Source organism: Aegilops tauschii, chromosome 7 (assembly GCF_002575655.3).
Source record: "Aegilops tauschii subsp. strangulata cultivar AL8/78 chromosome 7, Aet v6.0, whole genome shotgun sequence".
NCBI classification, from domain to species: Eukaryota; Viridiplantae; Streptophyta; class Magnoliopsida; order Poales; family Poaceae; genus Aegilops; species Aegilops tauschii.
This window is the reverse complement of record NC_053041.3, coordinates 26,769,123-26,775,165: the sequence shown is the minus strand read 5'-3', so window position 1 is coordinate 26,775,165 and position 6,043 is coordinate 26,769,123. Positions and strand designations below refer to the sequence as shown.

At 42.1% G+C, this 6,043-nt stretch overlaps 1 long non-coding RNA gene across 1 annotated transcript; it reads right to left on the bottom strand.

Moving 5' to 3' along the window:
- Window positions 1-2,842: 2,842 nt before the first annotated feature.
- LOC109766934 (uncharacterized) lies at window positions 2,843-5,404 on the bottom strand. Its single transcript, XR_002233750.4, has 4 exons — window positions 5,092-5,404; window positions 4,757-4,829; window positions 3,921-4,020; window positions 2,843-3,343 (listed from the first exon to the last, which is right to left on the bottom strand). It is a non-coding gene; the product is annotated as an uncharacterized lncRNA (long non-coding RNA).
- Between the last annotated feature and the right edge of the window lie 639 nt (window positions 5,405-6,043).

Here is a 6,043-nt window from a genome sequence, read left to right as displayed (position 1 = left end):
GCCTACTACGAACACTAGTAAGGTACACAATAATCTGTATATCAAATATACCTTTGCCATCCTTCTTATCCACCAAATGTTTGGGGAAGTTCCACTTCCAGTGACCATTTCCTTTGCAGTATAAGCACTCAGTTTCAGGCTTGGGTCCAGCTTTGGGCTTCTTCATGGGAGTGGCAACTTGCTTGCCATTCTTCTTGAAGTTCCCTTTTCTTTCCCTTGCCCTTTTACATGAAACTAGTGGTCTTGTCAACCATCAACACTTGATGCTCTTTCTTGATTTCTACCTTCGCTGATTTCAGCATCGCGAAGAGCTCGGGAATCGTTTTCGTCATCCCCTTGCATATTATAGTTCCTCACGAAGTTCTAGTAGCTTGGTGATAGTGACTAGAGAACTCTGTTAATCACTATCTTATCTGGAAGATTAACTCCCACTTGATTCAAGCGATTCTACTACCCCGACATTCTGAGTACATGCTCACTGGTTGAGCCATTCTCCTCCATCTTGTAGGCAAAGTACTTTTCAGATGTCTCATACCTCTCGACATGGGCATGAGTCTGAAATACCAATTTCTACTCTTGGAACATCTCATATGCTTTGTGGTGTTCAAAACATTTTTGAAGTCCCGGTTCTAAGCGGTGCATCAAGGACATAATTCTTCTATGTAGCAGTGAGGATAATCCTCAGATCACGGACCCAGTCTGCATCATTGCTACTATCATGTTTCAACTTATTTTTCTCTAGGAACATCTCAAAAATAAACGGGGAGCTACAACGCGAGCTATTGATCTACAACATAATTGCAAATACTATCAGGACTAAGTTCATGATAAATTAAGTTCAATTAATCATATTACTTAAGAACTCCCACTTAGATAGACATCCCTCAAGTCATCTAAATGATCACGTGATCCAAACCAACTAAACCATGTCTGATCATCACGTGAGATGGAGTAGTTTTCAATGGTGTACATCTCTATGTTGATCATATCTACTATATGATTCACGTTCGACCTTTCGGTCTCCAGTGTTCCGAGGCCATGTCTGTACATGCTAGGCTCGTCAAGTTTAACCTGAGTATTCTACATGTGCAAAACTGTCTTGCAACCGTTGTATGTGAACGTAGAGCTTATATCACACCCGATCATCACGTGGTGTCCCGCATGACGAACTGTCGCAACGGTGCATACTCACGGAGAACACTTATACCTTGAAATTTTAGTAAGGGATCATCTTATAATGCTACCGCCGTACTAAGGACAATAAGATGCATAAATGATAAACATCACATGCAATCAAAATATGTGACATGATATGGCCATCATCATCTTGTGCCTTTGATCTCCATCTCCAAAGCACCGTCGTGATCTCCATCGTCACTGGCTTGACACCTTGATCTCCATCGTAGCGTCGTGGTCGTCTCGCCAACTATTGCTTCTACAACTACCGCTAACGCATAGTGATAAAGTAAAGCAATTACATGGCGTTTGCATTTCATACAATAAAGCGACAACCATAAGGCTCCTGCCAGTTGCCGATAACTTTTACAAAACATGATCATTTCATACAACAACGTATATCACATCATGTCTTGACCATATCACATCACAACATGCCCTGCAAAAACAAGTTAGACGTCCTCTACTTTGTTGTTGCAAGTTTTATGTGGCTGCTACGGGCTTCTGGTAAGAGCCGTTCTTACCTACGCATCAAAAACCACAACGGTGATTTATTAAGTTTGTTGTTTTACCCTTCAGCAAGGACTGGCCGTAGTCAAATTCGATTCAACTAAAGTTGGAGAAACAGACACCCGCCAGCCACCTTTATGCAAAACAAGTTGCATGTTTGTCGGTGGAACCGGTCTCATGAACGTGGTCATGTAAGGTTGGTCCGGGCCGCTTCGTCCAACAATACCGCCGAATCAAAATAAGACGTTGGTAGTAAGCAGTATGACTATCATCGCCCACAACTCTTTGTGTTCTACTCGTGCATATCATCTATGCATAGACCTGTCTCTAATACCACTGTTGGCACTATAAGAAATCTGTTAATACGTGACGGTACTAGTCCGTCACAAATGCGTGGAAAACTGTCATGGGTGCCCATGCATGACAGACTTGAAGTCTGTCATGTATATTGCGTCATAATTTGACATCGTGCCTTCCTTGACGATTCTTGAGCGTGACGATTCTTGAGCGTCATGGATATGCCCCAAGCCCACCCAGGCCCAAACCATTGTGACGGAACAAGCCGTCATAGCCTGACTTGTATTTTCGATTCGTCAATTGGAATGATGTGGCTGCCTACGTGGATACTACTTTTCGTCACGAATGTAAGCACAATTTAGATATGGTCCAACCAATTTATTTCGGCCCAATTTTGACACAGAGAAAGTAATTTCAAACAATTCACACAATATGAATAATATGTGGCCATCCGTATGTATATATTTTCCACAAAAAAAATTCCGTGTGTATATACAACATAGAAGTTTACAAATCCTTCATCACTAAATATATCACACAACAAGGTTAAGAAGCAGTACAGTCCAGTTTACATCAACAAAACATAGAAGTTTTTGAGGCTGTTGTTCAGGTTCTTCATCGACTCCGCTGATGGCAAGTATCATGTCATGGCGCGGGTTATGATGTGTAGCACTATGTAGCCGACTACCCAATCATACCTAGCATATTTAAAATAACATTATATTTTTGCAGATTCATAGATAGTAGAGACAAGAGTAATACAATAAGTGTAAAAAATGTATTACATGTCCACTTGGCCAGTATTGAGAGTACTATTACTTATAACAGGAAAAATAATGAAATGAATCAAACCATTATATTTGTATAGAAGGTGACAAGAACTACAAATATAATTTATTACATGGTTTACAAATTACTTCATGGTTATTAAGGTACAAGCTAAATCATAAAACATGAACACCAACTGAACATAATACTAGTACTAAGTCACCTTAGTTTATGCAAGCTAGAATACTTCATGCACCCAATTAATTAAGTAGGACGTGGAATCTAAGGGGACTTACATGTATGTCATGTAGTAACAATCACTAAGCTGTTTTGATGGAATTGCACAAGACAAGATTTTTTTGGTTTCATGTGATCAAACATCTCAGCAACACATGTGAAACACACGGCAAGGTTTGGAACTAGCACAGTCCAATTTACATCAACAGAACATGTAAACGATTGAGGTTGTTATTCTGGTTCTTGCCGTCGGCCCTCCTGATGGTAGCCCGCTACCCAATACCTAGCATATTTATACCAACAAACTATTTGAGGTTGTTATTTAGGTTCTTGTCGTCGGCCATCCTGATAATACCTAGCATATTTACAACAAAATTAGACATTAGATAGTAGAAATAAGAGATTAGAACTAACATAAAAATAAATGACATGCTTTCCAAAATTCTTAAAACATATCATGCCTACAAATGAGAATAACAATATATACAATAAAACAATAATAGTCATGTTGTTGCTTAACATTAATCCAAATAGAAGTGTGTCAAATGAAAGTCTATTCAAGTTGACCTATAAGTGACAACGTAACAGAAGATACATCGCAGAACTCCTAGTACTCAGCAGCAGTTGAGGCCATATAAATCCACAGGAAAATAGCATCACTAATAAGTGATATCAATGGGGCGGAGCCGCTGCTCGTCGACCCGGCCAGCATAAACTTCAAATTTTCATGTGTCAACAAGTTCACTCATGAGGCTAAATATTTGTCAAGGATCTGAAAATAGCAAACAACACTTGCTTGACACATAAACTTCAATTGGCATGAAAAATACCTAACTCTGAACTAGATCAGCTAAATAGGTGTAGTTCAGTGGTAGTTGAGTTGTGGAATGGAAATAATGAAGAAATCATAGGAGTGGCAGTAGAGAACCAACCCCTGGTTGATCACGGAGCAGCTCCATCACGGCCATCATGGCCTCCCGCCCTCTCAAGCTCTATTTTGCGCCATGCAGCAGCGCCACCAAGACCTGCATCCTAAAAAACATATATCATAATCAGGGAAATTAGAGTTTTAAGTTATCAAAATAAAAATGAGGGAATAACATCAACAAGATTTAGATAAAGCAGTAGACTGCAATCCCCACTTGTTGGGGGGACTATTGCTGAGGGAGACATAGATATGGAGGTAGGGAGCAGAGGAGTTGAATAAGAAATGTGTGTGTCATTGTGTTGGCAAGTGCTAGCTCGGTGTGTCTCCAGGTTGAGAGAGTGAGCTAACACATACATTGTCTTGGTACAAGTACTAGTAAGTGCATAACTAATAGTAGTAGTACTACTATAAATTGACTCACTAATACATGTGTTTAGTACACAAATTGACAGGTTTAAACTCTGTATTATTACTGTAGGACTGCCACACTATAAATGTATTTTTTTTCTTAGATTCAGATTAAACTAATTCTGGTATATATATTCACCGAGCTGCAAGAGACAGTAAGGACAGAAAAAGAAATGCCTAGGAGAAAACACTAAACAGAACATTTCATGATGTTAATACATTAACAAAAATACATTATCAAAAAGCATGTCTCCAAGACCTATTTGATGAAATTACTGACCACACTTGATTACATTTAATCATACTGAATTATATTTTGATAGAAAATAAGCTGAATGCATATTGAACACTTGGTTATATTGATTTAGAGAACAGAGATACACCAAACTATTGGAAAACTCTAAATGGAATTAGATTTGGTAGAGAACTAACTGAAATGGATATTGATTAAAGGTCACATCTGCAGCCGGTTGACGAACATGTGCGCTTATCTCTACTTGGTACCCTGCAGTGTACAAGATGTAGAGAAAATTCAGTGTTAAAAGATTCAGAGAGGAAGCACGACACACACAACGCACCCTACAAGTTGGAGAAGGCAATTGCCACGCTTAGGAAATCGACTGTAGAGGGAGGCCACGCACCAGCCATAGCCTTCCCAGCATGCCCACGAATGGCTGGTACGGCTACCAGTGTATGCAAATGAACCGATGGTCGCAACAGCAACATAAGAGGAAGTCAAAAGGAGGGGCAAGTTCAGCAACACTAACCAGTGGCGACTAGGTGCGGCCTCCACCGAGCAATTGTGGTAACCGGCTACCCGACGGTCGCTCCGGTCTGACAAGACCTATGTCGAGGTTCAGCTTCGTCCCAGATCTGTGCGCGCCGGATCTGTAGCAGCAGCCCGAGGCCATGGTATTGAGGACGGGAGATGCCGGGGAAGAAAGAAGCCGCAGCCGTGGAGGTGGGGATGGGGTGGAGGAAGGAGAACCATCAGAGCAGTGGGGGTGCGGGCGCGGCGTAAAGGAGAGGATTAGAGAGAAGCGAGAAGATGCTGGGACGGCGGCGGACGAATAAAGAGACGAGGGCAAGAAGAGGCCTAGGGTTAGGTTTTATACGGGGAATGGGTCAGGCGGGCTTCGTCGGGCTTCAGCGGGCTTGGGGGTTGAACTAGGCCGGTTCATGACAGTTTATCAAAACGTCAAGGGAAATCTGTTGTGTATTAACATATTTTTTGTACTGTGGGAAACGTAGCATGCAATTTCAAAAAAATTCCTACGCTGACGCAAGATCTACCTAGGAGATGCATAGCAACGAGAGGGGGAGAGTGTGTCCACGTACCCTCGTAGACCGAAAGCGGAAGCGTTTGACAACGCGGTTGATGTAGTCGAACTTCTACTCGTTCCGACCGATCAAGCACCGAACGTACGACACCTCCGAGTTCTGCACACGTTCAGCCCGATGACGTCCCTCAAACTCTTGATCCAGCAAACGGTCAAGGGAGAGTTCCGTCAGCACGACGGCGTGGTGACGGTGATTGTGGAAGTGATCCGCGCAGGGCTTCACCTAAGCACTACGTGAATATGACCGGAGGTGTAAACTATGGAGGGGGGCGCCGCACATGGCTAACAATTGTTGGTGTGTGTTCTAGGCGCCTCCTCCCATGTATATATAGGTGGGAGAGGGAGGGCAGTAGCTTTGGGGCACCCCAAGTAGGATTCC